The sequence below is a fragment of the Phyllobates terribilis genome, unplaced genomic scaffold (genome assembly GCF_046119375.1).
Source record: "Phyllobates terribilis strain yellow unplaced genomic scaffold, ASM4611937v1 Scaffold_8__6_contigs__length_399053987, whole genome shotgun sequence".
NCBI classification, from domain to species: Eukaryota; Metazoa; Chordata; class Amphibia; order Anura; family Dendrobatidae; genus Phyllobates; species Phyllobates terribilis.
This window is the reverse complement of record NW_027362768.1, coordinates 388,673,421-388,693,169: the sequence shown is the minus strand read 5'-3', so window position 1 is coordinate 388,693,169 and position 19,749 is coordinate 388,673,421. Positions and strand designations below refer to the sequence as shown.

The following is a 19,749-nucleotide window of genomic DNA, read 5'->3' as shown; positions in this document are numbered from 1 at the left end:
CCTTTTGAGACAATCGCTGCAAACAAACAATTTGTGTAACTCTTTTTGAGTATATTTTCTCGGCACCTCGTGTCCCTGGTGTGAAGTCTCCTTCTCCCGACTGCTCCAGTTTTGTCTCCTCCGTCCACAGGACGTTCTCCAGAAGCTTTGTGGCTGTCAATATGCAGCCACCAGTCTGACTTTTTTGTGATTTGCTTTCAGTGGTTTCCTCCTCAGTCTTCTTCCATGAAGTCCACTTTGACCAAGACGGTGAGGGATGGTACGACCCGACACTGATGGACCTTGGAGTTCACCTCTAATCTCTTTGTAAGTTGTTCTGGACTCTGTGGTTCCCATTCGTATTCATTTTGTCATCAGTTTTCCTCTTATGGTCCAGGGAGGTCGTCTGCAGCTCCATAGACCTTAAAATTCTGAATAATATGAGCAGTTGTAGTAACAGGAACATCCGGCTGCTGGAGACATCTTATAGCCTTTACCTGTATCATTTTCTTTCTAATCTGAGACGACTCTCTCCTCAGCTTTCTCTGCTCCATGATAACAAACAGCACAGTGACTACTTTTCACCCTGCGAATAGTCAATGACTGATTACAAGTTTGTAGACTCCTGTGATGCTAATTATAGAACACTTCTTAGTTTAACCGGTCCCCAGGGTCACATTATTTCAATCTTTTCTAGGGAAATCATCATTTGTGTCAAGACCATTTTCGTTTGTTTATATGAGTTTTTTTTATTTTTTCTGTTGAACAACAATTCACAACGTCTGATTCTCATTATTGATATTGAGAAAATGTAACTTCAAATTACTTTCTACAGTTTCAAGTTATTTCAGTGACCATTGTGGGGTTTTCTTACTTTAAGAGAAGGGACCAACAATTTTGTCCACGTGTGTATACAATATTTAGTCTCTATATGTTTTGTGTGTGTAGACAGTACAGACCAAAAGTTTGGACACACCTTCTCATTTAAAGATTTTTCTGTATTTTCATGACTATGTAAATTGTACATTCACACTGAAGGCGTCAAAACTGTTACGAATCCGGGTGGTGGAACCTCTGTGCTGCGGTGCAAGGAGGGACCAGAGGGGCGTAACTAGGTATCAACTCGGACTGACCAAGGTCGCATGGCGGCTCAATCGACTCCGTGAACCAGGGAAGGACCGAGCGGAGGGACCAGGTGCTACTCTGGACCAGTCCTTGTATGAGAGCAGGTGACTCCCACGGGTCAGAAGGCAGGGACTGACCGGTACAGCAGATGAGCACGGCAGGCAGGCTGACGGGTGATCCGGGTAGACGGACTGGCAGACAACACGGGTAACTGGCAGGAGCCTCCAGGTAGGCTGGCTCGTAGGCACGGCAGGTAACTGGTACTTTCTCCGGGTAGGCAGGCAAGCCTGGCCCATAGACAGACTGGCGGGTTTGGACCGTAGGCAGACCGTCGGGCTGGAGAGTGTACTTGGCTGGCGGAGACAAGTAGCAGGTAAAGGCTCCGGATAAGCGGACTGGCCAAGCCCATAGACTGACTGGCGGGCTGGGCTGTAAGCAGACTGTCGGGCTGGACTGGGAGTCAGGCTGGCGGACTGGACTGGTAGTCAGGCTGGCGGACTGGACTGCTAGTCAGGCTGTTGACTGGACTGGTAGTCAGGCTGGCGGACAGGACTGGTAGTCAGGCTGGCGGACTGGACTGGTAGTTAGGCTGGCGGACTGGACTGGTAGTCAGACTAGTAGCAGGACCTGAGGGCTGAAGCAGAGTTAGTACACAGAGCTGCAACATTGCACGGGCACCTCCATTTTGGAGGAGGTGCCTTTTATATGAGAAGTCCTCCGGCCATTGGCCGGGGACTCCTTAGGACGGTGCGCGCGGCCCCTTTAAGAGGGCTGGAGCGCGCTTGCTCGCGCCCTAAGCACAGTGCCCGGGAAGCTGCGGGCGCCGGCAGCTGCAGCAGGAGAGCCGGAAGGCGCCGGGCCAGGAGCGCGGCGGTAAGGGGGGCGGCGTCTCTGCGTGTCAAGGGGCAGAGACGCCGATACTACAGAATATTTTAAGAAGAAGCAGGGCGTGGATGTTCTCCCTGGGTTCCCAAGTTCTCTCCTCTGGGCCAAACCCCTTCCAATCCACCAGAGAAAAGGTTTTTCCTCTTACCCTCTTGGTGGCCAGAATGTTCTCTACCTCATAGAAGTCCTCAGCGGAGACTGGAGCTGGGGAGGTACCTGGACCGTCGGAAAAAGAATTAAGAACAACCGGTTTGAGGAGAGATACGTGCAAGGAGTTGGGAATCCGTAAGGTGGCCGGGAGTTTTAACTTGTAGGCCACTGGACTGATTTGCTTGAGGACTTCAAATGGACTGATAAACCGTGGACCCAACTTATAGGAGGGTATTTTGAGACGAACATGTTTGGAGGAGAGCCAAACCTTGTCTCCCGGACAGAATTGAGGTGGGTCCAGACGTCTCTAGTCGGCATGTTTCTTCATCCGCTCGGAGGATTGAAGAAGTGCGGATCTAGTGTCCTACCAAATGGTGGAAAATTCGCTGACCAGAGACTCTGCGGCAGGATTGTCCACTGAAGCGGAGACGGGAAACGGAATCTAACGGTGTTGACCGTAGACCACAAAGAACGGGGACTTGGAAGAAGATTCGCTCTCATGGTTGTTATAGGAGAACTCGGCCCATGGTAGGCCCAATCGATATGGTGAGCATTGACAAAGTGCCGGAGGAAGCTGGTAAGGATCTGGTTGATACATTCCACTTGGCCATTGGACTGAGGATGATAAGCGGAGGAGAAATCCAGGGTGACATCCAGCAGCTTACACGTAGCTCTCCAGAAGCGCGAAGTGAACTGGGCCCCTCGATCAGACACAATGTGGAGGGGTAGGCCGTGGAGACGAAAGATGTGATGGATGAAGTCCTTAGCCAGCACAGATGTGGACGGGAGACCAGGCAGAGGGATAAAGTGGGCCATTTTAGAAAAGCGGTCAGCGACCACCCAAATGACAGTACAATCGAAACAGGGAGATCAGTAATAAAGTCCATAGCAATGTGTTGCCACGGGTCAGCAAGTACGGGAAGAGGCAGGAGACGGTCGGCTGGAAGATGTCTGGGAACCTTGTTGCGGGCACACGATGAACAGGCCGTGACGAAGTCTACCACATCCTTGCGCAGGGAAGGCCACCAGTAATGCCGGGTAATGAGCAGGAAGGTCTTCCTCTGGCCAGCATGGCCGGCTAGTTTAGATGAATGACCCCAGTGAAGAACCTTCTTACGATCCGGAACCGCTACGAACGTCTTACCGGGGGGGAGACGAGACAGGTCCAAGGGAGCGACATTCATTACTTTGGAGGGATCGCTATGAATAGGCTCCTCCTCTTGATCGGAAGACAGGAAGGATCGGGACAAAGCTTCGGCTTTAACGTTCTTGTCCGCAGGGCGGTAATGAAGGGTAAAGTTGAAACGGGCGAAGAACAAAGACCACGGGGCCTGACGCGGATTGAGTCTTTGGGCATTTTGTAGATATGCCAGGTTTTTGTGTTCAGTGTAGATGACCACCGGGTGCAGAGCCCCCTCTAGCAGGTAACGCCACTCCTCCAGCGCCAATTTGATGGCTAGCAGTTCTCGGTCTCCTATGGAGTAGTTGCGCTCGGACGAGGAGAAGAGCTTGGAGAAGAAGCCGCAGGTTACCATTCTCCCGGACTTAGATTTCTGGGTGAGCACCGCTCCGGCTCCGGAAGAGGAAGCATCAACTTCCAGAAAGAACTGTTTGTTGCAATCCGGACGGTGCAGCACCGGGGCAGAAGAGAAGGCTTGTTTTAAGGAGAGGAAGGACTCCTCCGCTTCGGACGTCTATTCCTTAGGATTTGCTCCCTTACAGGTGAGCACAGAGATGGGTGCAGTCCGGGAAGAGAAATGTGGGATGAAGAGGCGGTAATAGTTAGCGAAGCCCAGGAATCGCTGAATCGCCTTCAACCCCTCCGGTCGGGGCCACTTTAAGACGGCAGAGACCTTCTCAGGGTCTATCCATAGACCAGTCTTAGAGATAACATAGCCCAGGAACGGAAGAGAGGTCTGCTCGAGGAGGCATTTCTCAAATTTTGCGTATAGGTGATTCTGCCTGAGCCTAAGCAGGACCTGACGAACATCCCTCTGGTGTGTGGGTAGATCCGGAGAGAAGACCAAGATGTCGTCCAGGTACACCACCACACATGAATATAAGAGGTCACGGAAGATGTCGTTAACTAGTTCTTGGAAGACGGCTGGAGCATTACAGAGGCCGAAGGGCATCACACGGTATTCATAGTGGCCGTCCCGGGTATTGAATGCCGTCTTCCACTCGTCTCCTTGGCGGATCCGGACCAAGTTATACGCCCCACGAAGATCGAGCTTGGTGAAGATCTTTGCCCCTTTAAGGCGGTCGAACAGCTCTTGAGATGAGCGGCAGGGGGTATTTGTTTTTGATAGTAATCTGGTTGAGTCCTCTATAATCGATACAGGGGCGTAGTGAACCGTCTTTCTTTTTTACGAAGAAGAATCCTGCTCCTGCCAGGGAGGTAGATTTCCGGATGAATCCCCTAGCCAGATTTTCTTCGATATACACAGACATGGCCCGGGTTTCGGCCAGCGACAAGGGGTAGATACGCCCACGGGGTGGATAGGCACCTGGTACCTGGTCGATAGGGCAATCATATGGTCTTTGAGGTGGCAGTGTCTCTGCTTCCTTCTTGTCGAAGACATCTGCATAGGACCAGCAAGGTGCCGGTAGACCAGGTAAATTAGCCGGAGTAGACGGAGGTCGAGCCGGGCGAACCGGATCCAGGCAGGTCTCATGGCAATCCTGCCCCCAATGGAGCACCTCACCGGATCGCCAATTCAGAACGGGTTCATGTCTCTGTAGCCATGGTAGACCTAGCAAAAGGGAGTGAGAGAGTCCGGATAGCACATGGAAGGAGATCCTCTCCGAGTGCAGCATTCCCACCTGAAGGGTTACAGGCTCTGTGACGAGCAAGATGGTCACCGGAAGGAGTCTTCCATCCACGGAAGCGACTGCCAATGGTTCAGCCAGAGGTTTGGTGGAAATCTGATACTTCTCTACAAGGGACTGAGAAATGAGATTCCCAGCGGCTCCGGAATCCAGGTGGGCGGTTTCAAAGAAGCGGTTCTCTCCACAGGATATAGAAACGGATAAAGTCAAGAACGGAGAGGATTTACTCTTGCCTAGGACGACCTCTCCGAGCGGTCCTAGACACTGGAGTTTCCCGGCTTCACCGGACAGGAATGGATCAGATGCTCCTTACTACCACAGTAGAAACTGCTCCCCTCGGCTCGGCGTGTTTCTTGGCGAGACTTGACCATCTTGGTCTGGTCGATCTGCATGGGTTCAGGCGAGCGTGCCCGGGGAGTTGCTGGCTGGGCGGCAGGTTTCTGGAAAACAGGAGCAAGACGAGGAAATCTTCTCTTCTCGTCCTTGATCTGTCCGGAAAGACCCTCCCAGAAGGTGGACACCAGGGCCTCGTTGTTCCAGGCACGCTCAGAAGCGAGGGTACGGAATTGTATGGCATACTGGCCCACGGTGAGACTCCCTTGGCGGAGAAGGAGCAATGAGGAGGCAGTAGAAGTCCTTCGTCCGGGCTCATCAAAGACCTTCCGGAAGGCAGTGAGGAAAGCTGGAAGATCGGACACCAGGGGATCCCCGCTCTCCCATAGAGGTTTAGCCATGCCAATGCTTCCCCAGTGAGGTGAGACATGATGAACGCCACCTTGGCCCGGTCGGAGGGAAACTGATGTGCCAGTAGTTCAAAGTGCAGCGTGCACTGGTTCAGAAAACCCCGACATAAGACGGGGTCACCCCCAAAACGAGGAGGCGCAGAGAGCCGGGGTCCAGAGCTGGATGCCGTGGCACTGGTAGGCAGAGGCGCCGCCGGAGCGGGTGCCGCTCAGTTCGAGGCGGACACAGGTGGAACAGACAGCGTGTCCAGGCGAGAGTTGACAGACCGCAGTTAGGTCAGGATGGTTTCCTGTTGGGATCTCTGACGAGAAACCTCCTGGTACAGGTCAGCAAGCGAAGGAGCCTGGGGGCCACCGGGTTCCATGGCCCGTGCAAACTGTTACAAATCCAGGTGGTGGAACCTCTGTGCTGCGGTGCAAGGAGGGACTAGAGGGGCGTAACTAGGTATCAACTCGGACTGACCAAGGTCGCACGGCGGCTCAATCGACTCCGTGAACCAGGGAAGGAGCGAGCGGAGGGACCAGGTGCTACTCTGGACCAGTCCTTGTATGAGAGCAGGTGACTCCCACGGGTCAGAAGGCATGGACTGACCGGTACAGCAGATGAGCACGGCAGGCAGGCTGACGGGTGATCCAGGTAGACGGACTGGCAGACAACACGGGTAACTGGCAGGAGCCTCCAGGTAGGCTGGCTGGTAGGCACGGCAGGTAACTGGTACGTTCTCCGGGTAGGCAGGCAAGCCTGGCCCATAGACAGACTGGCGGGTTTGGACCGTAGGCAGACCGTCGGGCTGGAGAGTATACTTGGCTGGCGGAGACAGGTAGCAGGTAAAGGCTCCGGATAAGCGGACTGGCCAAGGCCATAGACTGACTGGCGAGTTGGGCTGTAAGCAGACTATCGGGCTGGACTGGTAGTCAGGCTGGCGGACTGGACTGGTAGTCAGGCTGGCGGACTGTACTGGTAGTCAGGGCGGCGGACTGGACTGGTAGTCAGGCTGGCGGACAGGTCTGGTAGTCAGGCTGGCGGACTGGACTGGTAGTCAGGCTGGCGGACTGGACTGGTAGTCAGACTAGTAGCGGGACCTGAGGGCTGAAGCAGAGTTAGTACACAGAGCTAAAACCTTGCACGGGCACCTCCATTTTGGAGGAGGTGCCTTTTATATGAGAAGTCCTCCGGCCATTGGCCGTGGACTCCTTAGGACGGCGCGCGCGGCCCCTTTAAGAGGGAGGGAGCGTGCCCTAAGCACAGTGCCCGGGAAGCTGCACGCGCCGGCAGCAGCTGGAGAGCCGGAAGATGCCGGGCCAGGAGCGCGGCGGTAAGGGGGACGGCGTCTCTGCCTGTCAAGGGGCAGAGATGCCAATACTACAAAAACTATGAATTAACACATGTGGAATTACATAGTTAATGAAAAAGTGTGAAACAAATGAAAATATGTCTTATATTCTAGGTTATTCACAGTAGCCACCTTTTGCTTTGATGACTGCTTTGCACACTCTTGGCATTCTCTTGATGAGCTTCAAGAGGTAGTCACCGGAAATGGTCTTCCAACAATCTTGAAGGAGTTCCCAGAGATGCTTAGCACTTGTTGGCCCTTTTGCCCTCACTCTGCGGTCCAGCTCACCCCAAACCATCTCGATTGGGTTCAGGTCTGGTGACTGTGGAGGCCAGGTCATCTGGCGTAGCCCCCCATCACTCTCCTTCTTGGTCAAATAGCCCTTACACAGCCTGGAGGTGTTTGGGGTCATTTTCCTGTTGAAAAATAAATGATGGTCTAACTAAACGCAAACCGGATGGAATAGCATGCCGCTGCAAGATGCTGTGGTAGCCATGCTGGTTCAGTATGCCTTCAATTTTAAATAAATCCCCAACAGTGTCACCAGCAAAGCCCCCCACACCATCACACCTCCTCCTCCATGCTTCACGGTGGGAACCAGGCATGTAGAGTCCATCCGTTCACCTTTTCTGTGTCGCACAAAGACACGGTGGTTGGAACCAAAGATCTCAAATTTGGACTCATCAGACCAAAGCACAGATTTCCACTGGTCTAATGTCCATTCCTTGTGTTCTTTAGCCCAAACAAGTCTCTTCTGCTTGTTGCTTGTCCTTAGCAGTGGTTTCCTAGCAGCTATTTTACCATGAAGGCCTGCTGCACAAAGTCTCCTCTTAACAGTTGTTGTAGAGATGTGTCTGCTGCTAGAACTCTGTGTGGCATTGACCTGGTCTCTAATCTGAGCTGCTGTTAACCTGCGATTTCTGAGGCTGGTGACTCGGATAAACTTATCCTCAGAAGCAGAGGTGACTCTTGGTCTTCCTTTCCTGGGGCGGTCCTCATGTGAGCCCGTTTCTTAATAGAGCTTGATGGTTTTTGCAACTGCACTTGGGGACACTTTCAAAGTTTTCCCAATTTTTTGGACTGACTGACCTTAATTTCTTAAAGTAATGATGGCCACTCGTTTTTCTTTACTTAGCTGCTTTTTTCTTGCCATAATACAAATTCTAACAGTCTATTCAGTAGGACTATCAGCTGTGTATCCACCTGACTTCTGCACAACACAACTGATGGTCCCAACCCCATTTATAAGGCAAGAAATCCCACTTATTAAACCTGACAGGGTACACCTGTGAAGTGAAAACCATTTCCGGTGACTACCTCTAGAAGCTCATCAAGAAAATGCCAAGAGTGTGCAAAGCCGTCATCAAAGCAAAAGGTGGCTACTGTGAAGACCCTAGAATATAAGACATATTTTCAGTTGTTTCACACTTTTTTGTTAAGTATATAATTCCACATGTGGTAATTCATAGTTTTGATGCCTTCAGTGTGAATGTACAATTTTCATAGTCATGAAAATACTGAAAAATCTTTAAATGAGAAGGTGTGTCCAAACTTTTGGTCTGTACTGTATATGTACAGTTAGGTCCAGAAGTCTTTGGCCAGTGACCGAATCTTCATGATTTCAGCTCTGCAGGTCACTATTTTTTATTTAAAATTAAACAACTGAGATGCAATTGAAGTATAGACTTGTGGTGACCACTCGGTATTTGCTCTCATGACGCCTTCTCTTTATTGTAGACTTAGATAGTGAGACCCCGACTTCCTGGAGATTGGTCTTCACTTAGGTGGATGTTGTGAAGGGGGGTTTCTTCACCATGGGTATGATTCTGTGATCATCCACCACCGTTGTGGGATGTTCGGGCCTTTCTGAGTTCCCAATCTCACCAGGGCGTTTTTTTTTTTTTTGCAGAATGTACCAAACTGTTGTTTTAGCCGCTCAACATTTCTAATGCTCTCTGATGGATTTCTTCTTTTTTTTCAGCCTAATGATGGTCGGTTTCTCCTCCATTGAGAGCTCCTCTGATTGCATGTTGTGGGTTCACAGCAACAGCTTCCAAATGCAAATGCCGCACCTGGAATCAGCTCCAGATCATTTACCTGACTTATTGATGATGGATTAACGAGGGAAAAGCCCATGACGCCCATTAAAGAGCTTCTGAGGTAATTGTCCAATTACTTTTGGTCCCTTGAAAAACAGGCAGCTCCATATTAAAGAGCCGTAATTCCTAAAACGTAATGATTTAAGGTACCAAACACCTACAGTGAAGCATGGTGGAGGCAATGTCATGGTTTGGGTTCTTTTCTGCATCTGCCATTAGCCCTCTGCATAGAATTGATGGAAATATGAATGCTACCTTGTACAAGGATATACTGGAGAATGTAATGCTGCCACATGGTAAAACCAAGGTAGGCAGGGGGTGGAAATGATCCTAAGCACACATCCAATTTAGTCACAAATTGACGAGCAAAGAAAAATGTTCTGCTGCAATGGCCGAGCCAATCACCTGATTTACACCCTATAGATCACCTCTGGGGTGAGTTAGGGAGACAAGTTGGGGCCTGTACCCACAGCAATAAAGATGAATTGTCTGAAGATTTGCAAGTGGAATAGAGCAAGATCCCTCAAGACGTCCTGAATACCCCGGAGGCTTCAATGCCCCTTCGGTGCGGCGCAGGAATTAAATCAAGAGGTTCTGCTACAAAATACTAAGTTATGGCATTGTACAATGAATAACTCTCTATGTTGTGATCAATAAATAGTAGAGGCAAAACTTTTGGCCGTCAGCTTTCTTTAATTAAATGACCAGACTTATATCCAAAAGCATTGTGGGTAAAATTAAGGTCTTGGATGATGACAACTTCATGCACTTCCAATTCCTCACAACATCACAACAACCGGACAGAAGGAATCACACTTTAAAAAAAACTTTTGGTCGCCTCTGTATATAGCTGTATCCTCTCTCCATATTTCGGGAGTCTTTAGAGTGATGGTTGGAGGCACAGAGTTGTTCTTCAGATACAAAGTAACTAATGACCCCCCCCCTCTCCCCTCCCAGTGGGTGGAGCCAGCAATCATTAACTCTGCGGCCCCCGGACTCTCTGTGCTGGAGCTTTAAATGCTGTCAGTGAGTGTGCCACCCTCAGACTCTACACACTGCCACCCGACTGAGCCCCAGCCTCCACAACTAGCCTCCGGAGCCCGGTCTTTGCCAACAGCCTCACTCGCTCTCCAGGACACTACATGTGAGTAGAGTCAGCCTGTGCCCGGAGTGTACAGCAGGAGCACACCGTGGTGATGGGAATGGACAGCTGTACAGAGAGAGCGTGATCAGCGAGTGCAGCACATCGCAGCCTATGTACGGCGGTCAGGCTGGGGATCGTCCTGTACACTGTCACACTCGGGGTATACTTGGTGCTTTTGGCAGTGATGTTCGGTGTGAATGTCACAGCTTTTCCGTTTATTGGTCGCGCCGCTTGCTGACTATCGGTTTTGTGAGTTGGGCGAGAGGAGACGATTCTCTTTGGATTATAGACAGATTTCTGACCAATATCTGTCAGATCAGCGCGCCTCTTCTGTGACGTGCTGGTTGTGCGTTCTCGCTCTTCCATGTTTGGCTTAGGGGACCCCCACCCCAGAATGTCCTGGGTACACGTCTGCCCCCCCACCCCAGAATGTCCCGGGTACACGTCTACCCCCCCGCCCCAGAATGCCCCGGGTACACGTCTGCCCCCCCATCCCAGAATGCCCCGGGTACACGTCTGCCCCCCCATCCCAGAATGTCCCGGGTACACGTCTGCCCCCCCACCCCAGAATGTCCCGGGTACACGTCTGCCCCCCCACCCCAGAATGTCCCGGGTACACGTCTGCCCCCCCATCCCAGAATGCCCCGGGTACACGTCTGCCCCCCCACCCCAGAATGTCCCGGGTACACGTCTGCCCCCCCATCCCAGAATGCCCCGGGTACACGTCTGCCCCCCCATCCCAGAATGTCCCGAGTACACGTCTGCCCCCCCACCCCAGAATGTCCCGGGTACACGTCTGCCCCCCCATCCCAGAATGTCCCGGGTACACGTCTGCCCCCCCATCCCAGAATGTCCCGGGTACACGTCTGCCCCCCCATCCCAGAATGTCCCGGGTACACGTCTGCCCCCCCACCCCAGAATGTCCCGGGTACACGTCTGCCCCCCCATCCCAGAATGCCCCGGGTACACGTCTGCCCCCCCACCCCAGAATGCCCCGGGTACACGTCTGCCCCCCCATCCCAGAATGCCCCGGGTACACGTCTGCCCCCCCACCCCAGAATGTCCCGGGTACACGTCTGCCCCCCCATCCCAGAATGCCCCGGGTACACGTCTGCCCCCCCATCCCAGAATGCCCCGGGTACACGTCTGCCCCCCCACCCCAGAATGTCCCGGGTACACGTCTGCCCCCCCATCCCAGAATGCCCCGGGTACACGTCTGCCCCCCCATCCCAGAATGTCCCGGGTACACGTCTGCCCCCCCACCCCAGAATGTCCCGGGTACACGTCTGCCCCCCCATCCCAGAATGCCCCGGGTACACGTCTGCCCCCCCATCCCAGAATGTCCCGGGTACACGTCTGCCCCCCCATCCCAGAATGCCCCGGGTACACGTCTGCCCCCCGCCGCGTCGGCGGTAAGGAGATTAGAAATATTAGAGACGGAGATGTGTAATTAACGGAATCGCAGAGATCAGCGGCAAATAATCTGCAGCGGAGATTAGCACAAGTGAGGAGGAAAGGCTTTGATGTTTCATCCACAGACTGAGTCCTGTGATTCTCTTCTTTCCATAAAGTAACATGGGGGCTAAGAACTGATGCCGGGGGTGTTTAACAGATACTGGAGGGTGGAAATCAGGGTGCAGAAATGGTAATGGAAGCTTCCTCACCAGTGGCTTCCTCGAGCGTGTGATCTTTACTCATCCCCCTTGTTTTATAAGTTTGGGGGGTCTCCTCTACCCCACTCACTGTGCAGCGCGATGGTCAGTCTTTTGGGACCAATAAGGGTCAACTGTAGTCAGTATCATTTACTGCTCTCTGTTATCAACCATTCTGTTCGCAGAGCTGAGTGGTTAATCCCGTGTTGGGGGTTTCTATGTATTTCATATATATTAAAGTAATGTTCTCATACCTCACAGCAGGCGCCAGAGATTAGCAGCAGCCGGCTCAGTGGTTAAGTGTCCAGTGTGTACAGTAACGGCCCCAGGTGGCCCTTCAACCTGGGGTTTAATTATTACTTTTGGCTCATATATGAACACCAAATAAATGTCTTTGAGTCCCCCATGCTAAACCCAATATTTGTTGAATTTGACATGAAATGGCAGCCATACGTCCTGCCCTGTGCATCCAGTGCCGCTGCTCCGAGTGCTCTGCACTGTGCGTCCTGCACTGTCCCTCCATTCCTGTGCACTGTATACACTAGTGCACTGTCCCTCCTGCGCATCCAGTGCCACTGTTCTGAGTGTCCTGCTCAGTGTGCCCTATATGGCACCTCGTGCACTGTATGTCCCATGCTGTGCCTCCTGTGCTGTGCACCCAGTGCCGCTGTGCGGAGTGTCCTGCACTGTGCCTCCTGTGCTGTGCACCCAGTGCCGCTGTGCGGAGTGTCCTGCACTGTGCCTCCTGTGCTGTGCATCCAGTGCCGCTGTGCGGAGTGTCCTGCACTGTGCCTCCTGTGCTGTGCACCCAGTGCCGCTGTGCGGAGTGTCTTGCACTGTGCCTCTTGTGCTGTGCACCCAGTGCCGCTGCGCTGAATGTCCTGCACTGTGCCTCCTGTGCTGTGCATCCAGTGCCGCTGTGCGGAGTGTCTTGCACTGTGCCTCTTGTGCTGTGCACCCAGTGCCGCTGCGCTGAGTGTCTTGCACTGTGCCTCTTGTGCTGTGCACCCAGTGCCGCTGTGCGGAGTGTCTTGCACTGTGCCTCTTGTGCTGTGCACCCAGTGCCGCTACGCTGAATGTCCTGCACTGTGCCTCCTGTGCTGTGCATCCAGTGCCGCTGTGCGGAGTGTCTTGCACTGTGCCTCTTGTGCTGTGCACCCAGTGCCGCTGCGCTGAGTGTCCTGCACTGTGCCTCCTGTGCTGTGCACCCAGTGCCGCTGTGCGGAGTGTCTTGCACTGTGCCTCTTGTGCTGTGCACCCAGTGCCGCTACGCTGAATGTCCTGCACTGTGCCTCCTGTGCTGTGCATCCAGTGCCGCTGTGCGGAGTGTCTTGCACTGTGCCTCTTGTGCTGTGCACCCAGTGCCGCTGCGCTGAGTGTCCTGCACTGTGCCTCCTGTGTTGTGCACCCAGTGCCGCTGCGCTGAGTGTCCTGCACTGTGCCTCTTGTGCTGTGCACCCAGTGCCGCTGCGCGGATTGTCTTGCACTGTGCCTCCTGTGCTGTGCATCCAGTGCCGCTGCGCGGAGTGTCTTGCCCTGTGCCTCCTGTGCTGTGCACCCAGTGCCGCTGCGCGGAGTGTCTTGCCCTGTGCCTCCTGTGCTGTGCCCCCAGTGCCGCTACACTGAATGTCCTGTTCATTGTGCCCTATATGACACCTCCTGCACTTTATGTTCCATGCTGTACCTCCTGCGCTGTCCATTGCTGTACCTCCTGAACTGTCCATTGCTGTGCTTTGTTCACACTGGTCTTTCCTTCTGTGCAGCGTCTCCTGCGCAGTATATACTATTCAGTTCCTCCTGCTCTGTGCACATACAAGTGGTCATTTTATGTTCTTTCTTGTTACTTCCGAATTTCTGGCTGCCACCTTCTTCAGTTTGGCTTCTTCCATTTAATGCAGAAGGACAAGACATCACTTTTCTTGTGGATACGGTTTCCGCAACTTCAGATGTGATGCCAGGCGCAGGGCTCAGTCAGGCGGTGAGAAGATAAAGAGTTTAGTTGTTGTCCGGGTGAAACTGAATATTGCACAGAGAGGGGAGGACGGACGATATGTCCCAGAAAATTATCGGACGTCCACTACATAATGTAATAATTACTGAATAGAGCTGTGTAACGTGTGGCGGTGACCTACATAGAGCTCCCAACTGTCCTGGATCCTGCGGCAATGTCCCGGTTTGAGGGGTCAATCCCGTTAGGTCAGGACTTTTGTCCCGACTTCCGCTCACTCTCTTCTCTCCCCTTCATCGCTCTGTAGCTCCTCCCCCTTGGGGGCGGAGCATGAATTTCTGCAATTACATTAAATAAACAATTTTCTTCTTGTGTTCTGGGAATCAAACCCACAACCTCTATGCTTGCAGGCAGCAGATAAATCTACGCCACAGACTGCACTGACATCACTAGGAGGATTTTCTATACTTGAATCTGCAGTGCAGGCTCTGATCCCACAGGCAGATTATACTGGTACATAGAGATACATCTGTACATAGAAGTGTATTTCTATGTCCATGTATTCTAGAAGGAAATAAAAGTAAAATATTTTTGTCCTCCTATAAGATTACTAAAAACCAATGAAAAACAATTTGAAAAATGTAATTTTGTCGTCTTTTCTTGAGATCTGGTCTAACCTGGAAATAAACCCGAACCTGTATCATTGCAGGCAGCAGGTAAAGCTATGAGCCACCGAGATCTTGGAATAAAGCACAAAGTACAAGTGATGCCAGTATTCACTCCCCATCCCTCTCATCTGCAGGTTCATGGGGTTTCTCTACTTTTGTCACGGGTGTATCAGGTGTGACAGACAGTCGTTCTGGAGTCGGCTGTAGAAGGTCACTGCGCTTGGCATTGCAGACGCCTTCTTGATCCTCTCATCTCTTTAGTATGGTTATATCCTTCTTCCTTTAGGACCCAGCAGCTTCCTCCACCTTCTATATACCTTTGTGCAGGCTTGGAGCACTAGCAGTTGCCTGGCTTCTTCTCTGGTGCCCTTGGAGGACAGTTTGCGTTATCTCTCTGGTGTCTGCACAAGCTAATTGTATCCCCTTTGTTTGTCTACCTTGTTGTCTTTAGTTACAGTGGGGCCTGACTTGTGCCCACCTTGTCCCCTCCCTACCTAGGGCCTAGCTTTAGGGACATACAGGGTTTAGGGTCCTGCTCGGTGATAGGTGCAGAACCTATATAGGGATGATAGGCTAGTCAGGGTGAAATTAGGTTTGCCTAGGGGTCTCCGCTCCCCTTTTCCCTAGTGTTTGGGCTTCCTTCCCCCTCTTCCCTTCATGTTGCACTTAGTCTTTCCCACACCTTATGAGACAGCTTTCACCTAAACCATGGAATGTTTATGACCGCCTCATCTGTACGTACCGGGCAGCTTCATATCTGGAGGAGCGTCACTCCCCCGCGGACATGGCCGCTCCCCCGCGGACATGGCCGCTCCCCCGCGGACATGGCCGCTCCCCCGCGGACATCTGTCAGCGAGCGAGTCCACAATCCCGACTGTCTGCCCATGTAGAGTTGTCAGCGATCACCTGGTAAATCATTGTTCTCGGCAGCACATCGCCCGACGTGTGCAGGGTGCGCTGTACGGTGACAGATCCATCGGTGTATACTGGCCAGTAGCAGCGCTGACTCTCCTGTATATATGGCTCCCTTACACATGTTCACTGCTCCCTTAACGGTTCCTTATTGTTTACCTTGAACTGTTCATATTCAGACCGTTTTGGCTGATAACCACGAGCACACAATTGCATCATCCACAGCGGAGGCTGCGTTACATTTGCAGCGGGTTACACATTAATCTCCCCATTCACTGAAGTAACAAGCAGCCTCATCCTTATGACTGATACAGTGGTGATGTGAGCACTGGCCTCCATCTATAGTGGCCCGCATATGGAGAACCATCACCTACAGAATCCAAATCTATAATTACATAGCCTGCTGTATATAACCCAGATACATTGTGTCATCATGTGAAGAACCAAAATCTATAGTGCTTTCACCTGTATAACCTAGATCTATGGTGCTTTCACCTATATAACCCAGATCTATAGTGCCATCAACTATATAACCCAGATCTATAGTGCCATCAACTATATAACCTAGATCTATAGTGCCATCAACTATATAACCCAGATCTATAGTGCCATCAACTATATAACCCAGATCTATAGTGTCATCAACTATATAACCCAGATCTATAGTGTCATCAACTATATAACCTAGATCTATAGTGTCATCAACTATATAACCCAGATCTATAGTGCCATCAACTATATAACCTAGATCTATAGTGCCATCAACTATATAACCCAGATCTATAGTGTCATCAACTATATAACCTAGATCTATAGTGTCATCAACTATATAACCCAGATCTATAGTGCCATCAACTATATAACCCAGATCTATAGTGTCATCAACTATATAACCCAGATCTATAGTGTCATCAACTATATAACCTAGATCTATAGTGTCATCAACTATATAACCCAGATCTATAGTGCCATCAACTATATAACCTAGATCTATAGTGCCATCAACTATATAACCCAGATCTATAGTGCCATCAACTATATAACCTAGATCTATAGTGCCATCAACTATATAACCCAGATCTATAGTGCCATCAACTATATAACCTAGATCTATAGTGCCATCAACTATATAACCCAGATCTATAGTGCCATCAACTATAGAACCTAGATCTATAGTGCCATCAACTATATAACCCAGATCTATAGTGTCATCAACTATATAACCTAGATCTATAGTGCCATCAACTATATAACCCAGATCTATAGTGTCATCAACTATATAACCTAGATCTATAGTGCCATCAACTATATAACCTAGATCTATAGTGCCATCAACTATATAACCCAGATCTATAGTGCCATCAACTATACAACCCAGATCTATAGTGTCATCAACTATATAACCCAGATCTATAGTGTCATCAACTATATAACCTAGATCTATAGTGCCATCAACTATATAACCCAGATCTATAGTGCCATCAACTATATAACCTAGATCTATAGTGTCATCAACTATATAACCCAGATCTATAGTGCCATCAACTATATAACCCAGATCTATAGTGTCATCAACTATATAACCCAGATCTATAGTGTCATCAACTATATAACCTAGATCTATAGTGCCATCAACTATATAACCTAGATCTATAGTGCCATCAACTATATAACCTAGATCTATAGTGCATCAACTATATAACCCAGATCTATAGTGCCATCAACTATATAACCTAGATCTATAGTGCCATCAACTATATAACCCAGATCTATAGTGTCATCAACTATATAACCCAGATCTATAGTGCCATCAACTATATAACCTAGATCTATAGTGTCATCAACTATATAACCCAGATCTATAGTGTCATCAACTATATAACCCAGATCTATAGTGTCATCAACTATATAACCCAGATCTATAGTGCCATCAACTATATAACCCAGATCTATAGTGCCATCAACTATATAACCCAGATCTATAGTGCCATCAACTATATAACCCAGATCTATAGTGCCATCAACTATATAACCTAGATCTATAGTGTCATCAACTATATAACCTAGATCTATAGTGTCATCAACTATATAACCTAGATCTATAGTGTCATCAACTATATAACCCAGATCTATAGTGTCATCAACTATATAACCCAGATCTATAGTGTCATCAACTATATAACCCAGATCTATAGTGTCATCAACTATATAACCTAGATCTATAGTGCCATCAACTATATAACCCAGATCTATAGTGTCATCAACTATATAACCCAGATCTATAGTGTCATCAACTATATAACCCAGATCTATAGTGCCATCAACTATATAACCTAGATCTATAGTGCCATCAACTATATAACCTAGATCTATAGTGTCATCAACTATATAACCTAGATCTATAGTGTCATCAACTATATAACCTAGATCTATAGTGTCATCAACTATATAACCCAGATCTATAGTGTCATCAACTATATAACCTAGATCTATAGTGCCATCAACTATTAAACCCAGATCTATAGTGCATCAACTATATAACCCAGATCTATAGTGTCATCAACTATATAACCCAGATCTATAGTGCCATCAACTATATAACCTAGATCTATAGTGCCATCAACTTTATAACCCAGATCTATAGTGCCATCAACTATATAACCTAGATCTATAGTGTCATCAACTATATAACCCAGATCTATAGTGCCATCAACTATATAACCCAGATCTATAGTGCCATCAACTATATAACCTAGATCTATAGTGTCATCAACTATATAACCCAGATCTATAGTGCCATCAACTATATAACCCAGATCTATAGTGTCATCAACTATATAACCTAGATCTATAGTGCCATCAACTATATAACCCAGATCTATAGTGTCATCAACTATATAACCCAGATCTATAGTGCCATCAACTATATAACCTAGATCTATAGTGTCATCAACTATATAACCCAGATCTATAGTGCCATCAACTATATAACCTAGATCTATAGTGTCATCAACTATATAACCCAGATCTATAGTGCCATCAACTATATAACCTAGATCTATAGTGCCATCAACTATATAACCTAGATCTATAGTGTCATCAACTATATAACCCAGATCTATAGTGCCCATCAACTATATAACCCAGATCTATAGTTGTCATCAACTATATAACCCAGATCTATAGTGCCATCAACTATATAACCCAGATCTATAGTGCCATCAACTATATAACCTAGATCTATAGTGTCATCAACTATATAACCCAGATCTATAGTGCCATCAACTATATAACCTAGATCTATAGTGCCATCAACTATATAACCCAGATCTATAGTGCCATCAACTATATAACCCAGATCTATAGTGCCATCAACTATATAACCTAGATCTATAGTGCCATCAACTATATAACCCAGATCTATAGTGCCATCAACTATATAACCCAGATCTATAGTGTCATCAACTATATAACCCAGATCTATAGTGTCATCAACTATATAACCTAGATCTATAGTGCCATCAACTATATAACCCAGATCTATAGTGCCATCAACTATATAACCCAGATCTATAGTGCCATCAACTATATAACCCAGATCTATAGTGCCATCAACTATATAACCCAGATCTATAGTGCCATCAACTATATAACCCAGATCTATAGTGCCATCAACTATATAACCCAGATCTATAGTGCCATCAACTATATAACCCAGATCTATAGTGCCATCAACTATATAACCCAGATCTATAGTGTCATCAACTATATAACCCAGATCTATAGTGCCATCAACTATATAACCTAGATCTATAGTGCCATCACTATATAACCCAGATCTATAGTGCCATCAACTATATAACCCAGATCTATAGTGCCATCAACTATATAACCTAGATCTATAGTGCCATCAACTATAATAACCTAGATCTATAGTGCCATCAACTATATAACCCAGATCTATAGTGCCATCAACTATATAACCTAGATCTATAGTGCCATCAACTATATAACCCAGATCTATAGTGCCATCAACTATATAACCCAGATCTATAGTGCCATCAACTATATAACCTAGATCTATAGTGTCATCAACTATAGAACCCAGATCTATAGTGTCATCAACTATATAACCTAGATCTATAGTGCCATCAACTATATAACCCAGATCTATAGTGTCATCAACTATATAACCCAGATCTATAGTGCCATCAACTATATAACCTAGATCTATAGTGCCATCAACTATATAACCCAGATCTATAGTGCCATCAACTATAT

General features: G+C 48.7%; 1 protein-coding gene across 2 annotated transcripts in view; it reads left to right on the top strand.

Moving 5' to 3' along the window:
* Window positions 1–224: 224 nt before the first annotated feature.
* SLC38A3 (solute carrier family 38 member 3) overlaps window positions 225–19,749 on the top strand; it is a 119,831-nt gene continuing 100,306 nt past the window's right edge. Inside the window, exons 1-2 of one of the 2 annotated variants that reach the window (XM_073645177.1) lie at window positions 225–306; window positions 9,027–9,205. The gene's annotated coding sequence lies outside the window, so the exon portion shown is untranslated. Of the gene's footprint in view, window positions 307–9,026; window positions 9,206–10,129; window positions 10,289–19,749 lie in introns of those variants that run through there. The other variant, XM_073645175.1, reaches the window with a different exon arrangement.